General features: G+C 43.9%; 1 protein-coding gene across 1 annotated transcript in view; it reads right to left on the bottom strand.

Annotated features, from left to right (window-relative positions):
- Positions 1–10,473, bottom strand: part of LOC134358632 (zinc finger protein 235-like) — a 30,340-nt gene extending 19,867 nt beyond the window's left edge. The window contains exon 1 of the mRNA XM_063071100.1: positions 10,395–10,473. The gene's annotated coding sequence lies outside the window, so the exon portion shown is untranslated. The remainder of the gene's footprint in view (positions 1–10,394) is intronic.
- Between the last annotated feature and the right edge of the window lie 1,787 nt (positions 10,474–12,260).

Raw genomic sequence — 12,260 nt, 5'->3', positions numbered from 1 at the left:
CATTTGAGGTGCATACGTGGTTACATCACTTTACAGATGCAAGCGAAGTGGGCTATGGAGCAGTGATCCTCAACACGCACCCACAGGTGCACAGTGCATTTATCATGGGAAAATCTAGGGTGCCTCCATTGAAGTCAGTTTCCATCCCTCGTACGAAGCTACACAATGGCAAGCCGTTTGGACAAATTGTGGAGGAAGGAATTGTACTTGCAGCTTCCAGACTCACTGCTTTGGACTGTGTAAAGTATCAAAAATAAAAATTCCAGGTTCTGAACTTTTGTTGTAAACAGAGTTTCAGAAATTCTTAATGGAGGTATGTAAACACTTCAAGCAATCCAGCAGATGTGGCCACTAGAGGGTGAAGGTGAAAGCATTCCTGAAGAATGAGACATGGATGTCAGGGCCTCAGTATCCTCTTCAACCTGACTGGGAATGGCCTGTGAATCCCAATTGTTCTGGAGAACTTTTGATAGATGACCCGGAAGTCAAGAGGAGTGTTACAATGAATTCTATACAGACTGAATAGGAGTTGAACACAGTAACACACATTATCCATCACTTTTCATCCTGGACCCATCTGAAGAAGACAGTGGCCTGGATCCTTAGATTTAAGAGCCGGCTCTTGTTTCTTAGTCAGAAGAGGAAGCAAGTGAACATCACTCTTGCTCAGTCTGACTTGAACGAAGAACAACATGGAAAGAGAGATTCAGAAGACCAAAAACAAAATGCTGGAGAAAACCCGATGGAAAAAAGTACAGTAGATGTTTCAGGCCGAGACCCTTCGGCAAGACTTGAATGGTCTTGTCCAAAAAATCGACTGTACTTTTGTCCATAGATGCTGCCCGGCCTGCTGAGTTCCTCCAGCATTTTGTGTGTGTTGCTTGGATTTCAAGCATCTGCAGAGTTTCTTTTGTTTGAGAAGACCAGAGGTCAGATCGGCAGAGATTACCTCTCGGAGGAGCTCAGAAAGGCTGAAATGGAGATCACTGGGTTTTGCCAAAGAGAGAGATTTCCAGGTGAATTCTCAAATTTGTAAAGGGGAGAAAGTGTGAAAAGGAACAGCCATTTATTCAAGCTCAGTCCAGTACTTGAAGGTGGTATAGTGAAAGTTGGTGAACAGCTTAGTAGGGCAGCCATGCCTGAAGAGTCCAAACATCCTGTTATACTAGCAAAGGACCTTCACATCTCAGACCTCATTCTGAGGCATTTACATCAAAAGGTGGGACATGGTGGCCATAACAACAGGTTGCGCCAAAAATACTGGATTTCCACCACTAGTACAGCTATAAGAAGAATCCTGTCTAAGTGTGCTGTTTGCCAACTGTTGCACGCAGCTCCAGGTTGCCAGCACATGCTAAATGCACCTCCAGACAGGTCTCTCCAGATCAACCTCCGTTGACACACGTAGGAGTGAACGACTATCGGCCTTTGAGATAAAGAGTGGGAGGAGTACAGTTTATTGACCTGTCCAGCTCTATCAGCTCTTCACATTGACTTGGCATCTTCAGGTATAAACACAATTTACTTCTGGTATAAAACACAATTTACTTCCAAGAGAGATTTTGCTTGTTGTTGACGACACGGTGCCTCGAAACCCCTGGATCGTGGGAATAGTCATTCAAGTCTTTCCAGATGGATGAGGATTTATAAGATTTATAAGACAAAGGAGCAGAATTAGGCTATTTGGCCCATCGAGTCTGGTCCACCATTCAATCATGGCTGATCCTTTTATGCCCTCCTCAGCCCCACTCCCCAGCCTTCTCCCCTTAACCTTTCATGCCATGTCCAATCAAGAACCAATCAAGCTCTTCCTTAAATACACCCAACGACCTCGCCTCCACAGCTGCCTGTGGTAACAAATTCCACGAATTCACCACCCTCTGGCTAAAGAAATTTCTCCATATCTCTGTGTTAAATGGAGGCCCCTCTATCCTGAGGCTGTGCCTTCTTTTCCAAGAATGCACCCCCCCCCACCATGGGAAACATCCTTTCCACATCTACTCTGTCTAGGCCTTTCAACATTCGAAAGGTTTCAATGAGATCCCCTTCATCCTCCTAAATTCCAGCGAATACAGACCCAGAGCTACCAAACATTCCTCGTATGATAACCCTTTCATTGCTGGAATCCTCCTTGTGAACCTCCTCTGAACCTCTCCAATGCCAGCACAACTTTTTTTTTAGATGAGAAACCCAAAACTATTCACAATACTCAAGGTGAGGCCTCACTAGTGCCTTATAAAGCCTCAGCATCACATCCCTGCTCTTGTATTCTAGACCTCTTGAAATGAATGCTAACATTGCATTTGTCTTCCTCACCACCGACTCAACCCGCAAGTTAACCTTTAGGATGTTCTGCACAACGACTTCCAAGTTCCTTTGTGTCTCAGATGTTTGGATTCTCTTCCCGTGTAGAAAATAGTCTGCACATTTATTTCTACTACCAAAGTGCTTGACCATACATTTTCCAACATTGTATTTCATTTGCCACTCTCTTGCCCATTCTCCTAATCTGTCTTAAGTCCTTCTGTAGCCGACCTGTTCTCTCAACATTACCTTTTCCTCCACTAATCTTCATATCATCTACAAACTTGGCAACAAAACCATTTAAATCATTGATATACAGCATAAAAAGCAGTCCCAACTGCTTTTCCAGTCCTACTTACCTTTGTGGAACACCACTAGTCACTATCAGCCAACCAGAAAAGGATCCTTTTATTCCCACTCACTGACTCCTACCAATCAGCCAATGCTCTAACCATGTTAGTAACTTTCCTGTAATACCATGGGCTCGTAACTTGGTAAGCAACCTCATCTGTGGCACCTTGTCAAGGGCCTTCTGAAAGTCCAAATATACAAGAACCACTGCATCCTCTTTATCTATCCTACTTGTGTAAATGTAACTTTGCTGGATCAAATAACGACAGCACAAAAAGATCGTTACTTATCTTTTCACCTGTTTATTTCTTCGAGCTCAGCCGGCGAGTGAACTTGGACCCGACATCAGGGAGTGATCCTTTCCCGTCTCCCCGGCGGTTCTACAAGTTCACTGCCCGATGTCAGAGTTGTCAGAAGTTATAAGGCCAGCGATACAAAAGAACAAACAGTTTGATAACCTTTCTGGTCAAGTCAATGGACTATTGATACAGAGCACGCAGCATAAGGAATAAGGCGGATGATCTTGTTGTACAGCTACAGACTGGCAGGTATGATATTGTGGCCATCACTGAGACCTGGCTAAAGGATGCATGTCTCTGGGAGCTGAACATCCAAGGATACACGGTGTATTGGAAGGATAGGAAGGTAGGCAGAGGGGGAGGCATGGCTTTATTGGTAAGAAATGATATTAAATCATTAGAAAGAGGTGATATAGGATCGGAAGGTGCAGAATCTTTATGGGTTGAGCTAAGAAATAGCAGGGGTAAAAGGATCCTGATGGCAGTTATTTATAGGCCTCCAAACAGCTGCAGGGATGTGGACTAAAAATTACAACTGGAAATAGAAAAGGCTTGTCAGAAGGACAGTGTTATGATAATTGTGGGGAATTTTAACATGCGAGTAGATTGGGAAAATCAGGTCAGCACTGGATCTCAAGAGAGAGAATTTGTAGAATGTCTGTGAGATGGCTTTTTAGAACAGCTTGTTGTTGAGCCCACTAGGGGATCGGCTGTGCTGGATTGGGTACTGCGTAATGAACCGGAGGTGATAAGAGAGATTGAGGTGAAGGAACCCTCTGGAGGCAGTGATCATAACATGATTGAGTTCACTGTGAAATTAGAAAAAGAGAAGCCAAAATTTGATGTGTCGGTATTTCAGTGGAGTAAAGGAAATTACAGTGGCATGAGAGAGGAACTGGCCAAAGTTGACTGGAAAGGGACACTGGTGGGAAAGACAGCAGAGCAGCAGTGGCTGGAGTTTATGCAAGAAATGAGGAATGTGCAAGACAGGTATATTCCAAAAAAGAAGAAATTTTCGAGTGGAAAAAGGATGCAACCATGGTTGACAAGAGAAGTCAAAGCCAAAATTAAAGCAAAGGAGAGGGCATACAAGGAAGCAAAAATTAGTGGGAAGACAGAGGATTGGGAAGTTTTTAAAACCTTACAAAAGGAAACCAAGAAGGTCATTAAGAGAGAAAAGATTAACTATGAAAGGAAGCTAGCAAATAATATCAAGGAGGATACTGAAAGCTTTTTCAAGTATATAAAGAGTAAAAGACAGGTGAGAGTAGATATAGGACCGATAGAAAATGATGCTGGAGAAATTGTAATGGGAGATAAGGAGATGGCAGAGGAACTGAACGAGTATTTTGCATCAGTCTTCACTGAGGAAGACATCAGCAGTATACCGGACACTCAAGGGTGGCAGGGAAGAGAAGTGTGCACAGTCACAATTATGACAGAGAAAGTACTCAGGAAGCTGAATAAATCTCCCGGACCAGATGGAATGTACCTCGTGTTCTGAAGGAAGTAGCTGTGGAGATTGCGGAGGCATTAGTGATGATCTTTCAAAAGTTGATAGATTCTGGCATGGTTCCAGAAGACTGGAAGATTGCAAGTGTCACTCCGCTATTTAAGAAGGGGGCAAGGAAGCAAAAAGGAAATTATAGACCTGTTAGCTTGACATCGGTGGTTGGGAAGTTGTTGGAGTCAATTGTCAAGGATGAGGTTACAGAGTACCTGGAGGCATATGACAAGATAGGCAGAACTCAGCATAGATTCCTTAAAGGGAAAATCCTGCCTGACAAACCTATTTAAACGCAAACAACAGGAATTCTGCAGATGCTGGAAATCCAAGCAACACAAGCAGGACTGTCCTGACGAAGGGTCTCGGCCTGAAACGTCGACTGCACCTCTTCCTACAGATGCTGCCTGGCCTGCTGCGTTCACCAGCAACTTTGATGTGTGTTGACAAACCTATTACAATTTTTTGAGGAAATTACCAGTAGGCTAGACAAGGGAGATGAAGTGGATGTTGTATATTTGGATTTTCAGAAGGCCTTTGACAAGGTGCCACACATGAGGCTACTTAACAAGATAAGAGCCCATGGAATTATGGGAAAGTTACATACGTGGATACAGCGTTGGCTGATTGGCAGAAAACAGAGAGTGGGAATAAAGGGATCCTATTCTGGTTGGCTGCCGGTTACCAGTCCTGTTCCACAGGGATCAGTGTTGGGGCTGCTTCTTTTTACATTGTACATCAACAATTTGGATTATGGAATAGATGGCTTTGTGGCTAAGTTTGCTGACGATACGAAGATAGATTGGAGGGGCTGGTAGTGCTGAGGAAACGGAGAGTCTGCAGAGAGACTTGGATAGATTGGAAGAATGGGCAGAGAAGTGGCAAATGAAGTACAATGTTGGAAAGTGTATGGTTATGCACTTTGGCAGAAAAAATAAATGGGCAGACTATTATTTAAGTGGGGAAAGAATTCAAAGTTCTGAGATGCAATGGGACTTGGGAGTCCTTGTACAGGATACCCTTAAAGTTAACCTCCAGGTTGAGTCAGTAGTGAAGAAGGCGAATGCAATGTTGGCATTCATTTCTAGAGGAATAGAGTATAGGAGCAGGGATGTGATGTTGAGGCTCTATAAGGCGCTGGTGAGACCTCACTTGGAGTACTGTGGGCAGTTTTGGTCTCCTTATTTAAGAAAGGATGTGCTGACGTTGGAGAGGGTACAGAGAAGATTCGCTAGGATGATTCCGGGAATGAGAGGGTTAACATATGAGGAACGTTTGTCCGCTCTTGGACTGTATTCCTTGGAGTTTAGAAGAATGAGGGGAGACCTCATAGAAACATTTCGAATCTTAAAAGGCATGGACAGAGTGGATGTAGCAAAGTTGTTTCCCATGATGGGGGAGTCTAGTACGAGAGGGCATGACTTAAGGATTGAAGGGCGCCCTTTCAGAACAGAAATGCGAAGAAATTTTTTTAGTCAGAGGGTGGTGAATCTATGGAATTTGTTGCCACGGGCAGCAGTGGAGGCCAAGTCATTGGGTGTATTTAAGGCAGAGATTGATAGGTATCTGAGTAGCCAGGGCATCAAAGGTTATGGTGAGAAGACGGGGGAGTGGGACTAAATAGGAGAATGGGTCAGCTCATGATAAAATGACGGAGTAGACTCGATGGGCTGAATGGCCTACCTCTGCTCCTTTGTCTTATGGTCTTATGGTCTTATAGAACAGTCAGTTTGATAACTATTCTGGCCAAGTCAATGGACTATTGATACAAAAGTACAATCAATTTGTTAGACACTCCAGCCACTTTAATTAAAGAAAGGAATGTCCTACCTGGTTTGCTGGAGCCACAACTTAATGACAAAGATAAGAACATCCGATAAATTTGTGCTTTAATTAAGAAAGCAATGTTCTGTCTAATTTCCATCAGGTACTGCTTTTTGTCAAAATCAAAAGGTATGAAAAGCTCAGAGACATCTTATATGGATCTGGGCGAACTTGAACCCTTATCTTGCTCCAAAGAAAGCAGCTGTGAGACATTATTCAAACACACTGCAGTCACAGACATAGTCACGAAAAAAGTTACGAAAAAAGGCAGCGTGTGGAAAAAGCAGTGCGCGCCCCGAGCAGCCACTCTCACCTGGATTCGGAACGGCATTCTCACCGGCATTGCTTAAACACATGCGTGTGAGCAGCCGTAATCAAGATGAGTTCTAAGGTATCGGAAAAGCCTAAAAGACCTCGTAAGGGTGTTACACTTAGCGTAAAACTAGACATAATTAAGCATTTCGATCATGGTGAACGAAGTAAGGACAAAGTGAGTTTGGCTTGTGGAAGTTGACGAAGATGATGTTGAAGAGGTTTTGGCATCTCATGAACAAGAACTGATAGATGAAGAGCTGATGCAATTGGAAGAGGAAAGGATAACAATCGAAACCGAATGCAGTAGCGAATGGCCCGAAAGTGAAGTCGTCCAGGAACTGAACGTGAAGCAACTGTGTGAGATTTTCGCTGCAATGATTGCAGAAAAGTACAACTTTAATTTTGAAAGGGTACGTAGGTTTAGGACAAATTTGCAGGATGGTTTGAGTACTTACAAAGAACTGTATGATAGAAAAATGCGTGAGGTTAAAAGTCAAGCAAGCCTTCCACATTAGCCACAGCAGACGACGAACCTCGACCTTCGACATCGAGGCAGGCAGTCATAGGAGAAGATGACCTGCCTGCCCTGATGGAAACAGACGACACCCCAGTGTCCCACCACCCCAACCTCCGGGCTGCGGACAGATACCGATCCACGAAAAATGAAGCGGTGGCCTGGAGGCACCCAGCACATCTTTAAGAAAAAAAGCCAAAATAAACAAGCTAATTAATTAGGTGCCGCCTAGCACATAAACGTCGGCCCAGATCAGAGGCTTTATATAGGCTGTGTATTCATCATATCATTCCTGCTTTTACTATATGTTACTGTTATTTTAGGTTTTATGTGTTATTTGGCATGATTTGGTAGGTTATTTTTGGGTCTGCGAACGCTCACAATTTTTCCCATATAAATGGTAATTGCTTCTTCGCTTTACGACATTCCAGCTTACAAACCGTTTCATAGGAATGCTCTACCTTCCGATGGCGGGGGAAACCTGTACTTCAAAAAGCTTTCACTATCCACTTTGATATTGTTTGCTCGCTTGCTTTCATATTTCATTTTTTCTGTCCTAATGATTCTTTTAGTTGCTCTCTGTAGGGTTCCCAATCCTCTGTCTTCCCACTAATTTGTGCTTTTTTTGTATGCCCTCTCTTTTGCTTTTATATTAGCTTTGACTTCCCTTGTCAGCCATGGGTGTACTATTTTACCATTTGAGGATTTCTTCATTTTTGGAATACATCTATCCTCCAACTTTCTCATTTTTCCAAAAAACTCACACCATTGTTGCTCTGCTGTCATCCCTGTCAGCAGCTCCTTCCAATGTACCTTGGCTAACTCCTCTCTCATACCACTGTAATTTCCTTTACTCCAGTGAAATACTGCTACGTCAGACTTTACTTCCTCATCTCAAATTTCAAGTTGAAAATCATATTGTGATCACTGCCTCCTCAAGGCTCTTTTACCTTAAGCTCCCTAATCACCTGCAGTTTATAGCACCCAATCCAGTATAGCGGATCCTCTAGCAGGCTCAATGACAAACTGCTCTAAAAAGCCATCTTGTAGGCATTCAACAAACTCAGGTGTAGCAGGTGCACATCAAGTTCAGCTGTCTGCACAGGACTATAACCAAGATCTGTCTTTGAAAGGAGGTTGAAGTTTGAGGAGCTACAGCTCAAAAGATTCATAACTTTAACTTGACAGAGATTGGTAGTAAAGATCACTCTGTACTGGGCTAAGTGCCGGCAGCCTCTGGCCTAAATGGCTGTTACATGACTTGACTGAAAGAAGAAAGAGTATATTTGCAGAAATGTTAAGATATTAATCCTTAAAGATTTTGAGTCTCCTATTTTAATAGTATGTAATTGTAATTATTAAAGTGTAATAAAGGGCTGGGATGTAGGAGCCATGTATTGTATTTTGTTGAGCGTTTATTACCTGGGTTTGGGCTTGGGAGAAGCAAATGAGTACAGTTATGTATTCACGCTTTGACTGACTCAGTTTCGTCCCGAGGGAGTGAGCCGCGGTGTGTTTTTTATTGGTAAATCGCTTATTTCGCTAGTTGCGTTTAATCACGTTCACTTAAACGCCAATCTATATACGACTAAAACTCTCATGCTCTGTCTGTCTGTTTGTGACCTCCAATTAGTGCAAACAGTGCATTACAGTGGGACGTTCTTTGGCTAAATCAAATTAAAATGCGCTAACTTACAGAATGCAGGCAAAGTTCAGGGTTATATATTCGTATAAAATTGGTCATTCGCCAAAAATCAACAGGCTGGCTTTCACCCGAGACCCGATCCACCGTCATGGAAATCGGGACGCGACAGCCCGGCCGGCGCATGCGCACAGCCAGCCTCAGCAGCGACACCTACCAGAGCAAAAGGGCAGGGCAGCTCTATTTCGAGGGGTCACATTCTGCTCATCGCCATCAGCCTCTGCAGGATTGGGACAGATCTCACTGCCACCCATCAATACGAGATAATTACATCTTATTGTAATGACGTACTTCGAAACACCCATAAAACCCTTTACTGCAGTCAAAGGACAGCAGTGACTGTATCATGTCCATTTAGGAGAGCGCCAACCACATCGTCGAGAATAATCAGCATCCTTTGGTGTTGGTGCTTCGTATCTTCTATCCAGCATTAGGGTAAAAAAAAATGGTCAGCCTAATTATGCCGCGTGGAAAGGGAAGGGGGACATTATGGTCAAGAGATGACACCAAACGTCGTCGGGAAGCAGCAAGGAGAGGGAGAGAACAATAATCGGATAAGGCCGGGGCCGCACGACTCCAGGATCAAAGAGTCAGGACAAAAAAAGATGAGAGAAGAAGAGACAGAGGAGGAGAGGAATGCACGTCTCCAGGATCAGAGACAAACAACAAACAGCAGAAGAGCTGAAGAGACGGCGGATGAAAGGGCTGTACGTCTCCAGAATGACAATGAGAGGCACAAGAGTGGCAGATAAGCCAGAGATGACGCCATCAAAAGTGTACTTCGTTAAATGAGCAGCTATTATTTGTTTTGCTACATGTCGTTCTTCTTTAATAAACTGAGCTTTTCTACTTGAGTTTCCAAAGCAAAGCGATACCAATAGCAGTCAGGAAAATTTTATTTTCTGGTCACATCAGACTGCACTACCCTTCTCTCAAATGGTGTCCCAACCGGTCACCCCGTTGTTTAGTCACTCTTATTTCGCTTTATCGCTAATTTTAATTTTATTATTTTTTTTTTAATCGCGATAAGATTATTCATCTTTGCTGGTTTCTTAATTAAGGATCTAACGTACTTTTATCGACTTGGAACACAGTTAACTGGAAGCGTATCATACACCGTCAACTCCCGTACTCAGTGTCTCCGCAGTTTTGGTTTATTTTCAAGTAACCACTTAATTTTGTTCTGAGTCCGTAATCCCCGGATTTAGATCGAACTCGAACTCGACCTCGACAGTGTTTGGGAGATCCATCAGCTCCGATTTCCTCCGCCTGCACTTCCAAACACGCCCTACGTATTGCGGGGAAAACACTGGAATTGTCACCCATGGCTGCCTCTCTACCCAGAAAGCCCCACGATCGAGAGACTGGTCTGACCCCTCACGGTCCCAGCGATGCGCATGCTCCGCTGAGATGGCACCAACGCCTTCGTTGTCAGCAGAAAACTCCCCAGGGCCCGGGTATGAAAGAGGGAAAGGACAAGGACTATACCAGGGTACGGGGACAACGATTAATCCGAAACCCGCACAACTGTCCCTCAGTCGAGGAGCTGATGAAACCTCCCATCCAGAACCCCGCTCCTACCTGCTATCGATCCTCCGCAGTACAGTATTTCGTCCACCGAGCGCATGTGCAATATTCGGGAAGGAACTACTGCGACCCCTGACCCCTACGCCTGCGCATTAGGTCGCTCGGTCACCGACGGCGAATTCTGACCGCGGAAGTCTGTGGGCAGGCAAGGCGGCATGAAAAGTGTCTGCAAGCACCGGTTCCAGGTCGCGTGCCTCAGAAATAGTCAATGTTTTCATGTAGAAAGTTCAGCAGCTACTTCAACATAACAAACTCCCACAAACAATATACTCAATATCAACTGACATTCGGTGTGTCAAATCACAAAGTTCACTCCACTTACAAATGCGGATATAAAACACAAGATATTCTGCAGCTTTTGGAAACACAGAGCAACACACTCAAAGTGTTAGAAGAACTTAGCATGTCAGGTAGCAGCTAAGTAACGAAATAAACAAACAGTCTTAGTGAAGGGTCTCAGCCTGAAACGTTGACTGTTTATTTCTCTCCATAGATGGTATCTGGCCCACAGTTCCTCCAGCACTTTGCAGAAATAAACAACAAATGTTGCTGATCTTTTATTTGAAGCCACATTCTCCTGGTTTCTGACTCCTTCTTCCTCATTCCTGTAAACTCTAGCCTCCAACCATGTTCTGGAGCCCCAAACCCCTGACTCATACTGGACCTCTTTGGTTTCTGACTACCCTCCATCGAAGATTTACTCCACTATTCTGCTCTCATACTTTTGAGGAGAGTGGTGTATTGCACCAATTCAGCTGTGAGCTGAAATCAGTGAAAATGTTCCATAACATTGAGAAAAGCAGGGAAGAAAGAGATTAACATTCTTCCTTTGCCCAAAGCCCTGAGGAAGGAGGAATATATCAGACAAAACACAGTGAATTTTTCTTCTGCTGTAGTCTGCAGAAAGTCATAGAGCAAATTCAAGGTAAATCTCTTCACCCACAGATTGGTGACCAGTTACAATCTGTCATCACAGGGAGAGCAAGGGGTGAACAGCAGAGATGGATTTAAAAGGACTGGCATGGAGCAGAAATACAGGTAGGGACCAGATGGGCTGAGCGGCCTCTCTACTCTACATTGTGTGTGTGACAGAGACAGTAAGTACCTGAGACACAGTATTTGAAAGAGAACTAATTCACAATATTTTTTAAAAAGTCTAATTTAAGCCTAACATCAGCAGAACAAACTCATCCAATACTCAGTGACCAGGATTCAGTCCTGGATGTGATGAGCAGCTGCAGAATCTGACATTAACAGAGCCTTGTGAACTTGCAACTGGATTCAGTCACTATGATGGTTGAAAATTAAACATACAGCTGATTTGAACCTCCTCCCTAATGTGAATTTGCTGGTGTTTCAGCAGGTGCAATGATTGAGTAAACCTTATTGCACACTCAGGTCAGAGGTGAGGCCTCAACTTATTGTGAACTCACTGGAGCCCGAAAAAATGGATGAACTGAATAAATCCCTTCCCGCATTTGCAACAGGTGTACAGCTACTCCCCTGTGTGAATTAACTAGTGTTTCAGTAGATCAGGTGATTGAATGAATCCCTTCCTGCAATGGGAATAGATGAATTGCCTCTCCCCAGTGTGAGCTCTCTGGTGTTTCTGCAGATCGGATGCTTGAATGAATCCCTTCCCACAGTCAGAGCAGATTAACTCTCTCTCCCCACTGTGGAGTTCACTTGTCCCCTCCTAAATGACACCTGTACAGTGAATGACATATCTACAGCAATTTATCAGGTCAGATCATGGACATGTTCTCCGTGTTACAACTGGTGTGCTATCTTCTTAAACAGCTCCTCCTCCACATTCAAGGAGCGGTTACATTCAAGTGCTGATGAGCTGACATGCTGCTG

This window comes from Mobula hypostoma, chromosome 18, assembly GCF_963921235.1.
Source record: "Mobula hypostoma chromosome 18, sMobHyp1.1, whole genome shotgun sequence".
Taxonomy (NCBI): Eukaryota; Metazoa; Chordata; class Chondrichthyes; order Myliobatiformes; family Myliobatidae; genus Mobula; species Mobula hypostoma.
This window is presented reverse-complemented; position numbering and strand designations above follow the sequence as displayed.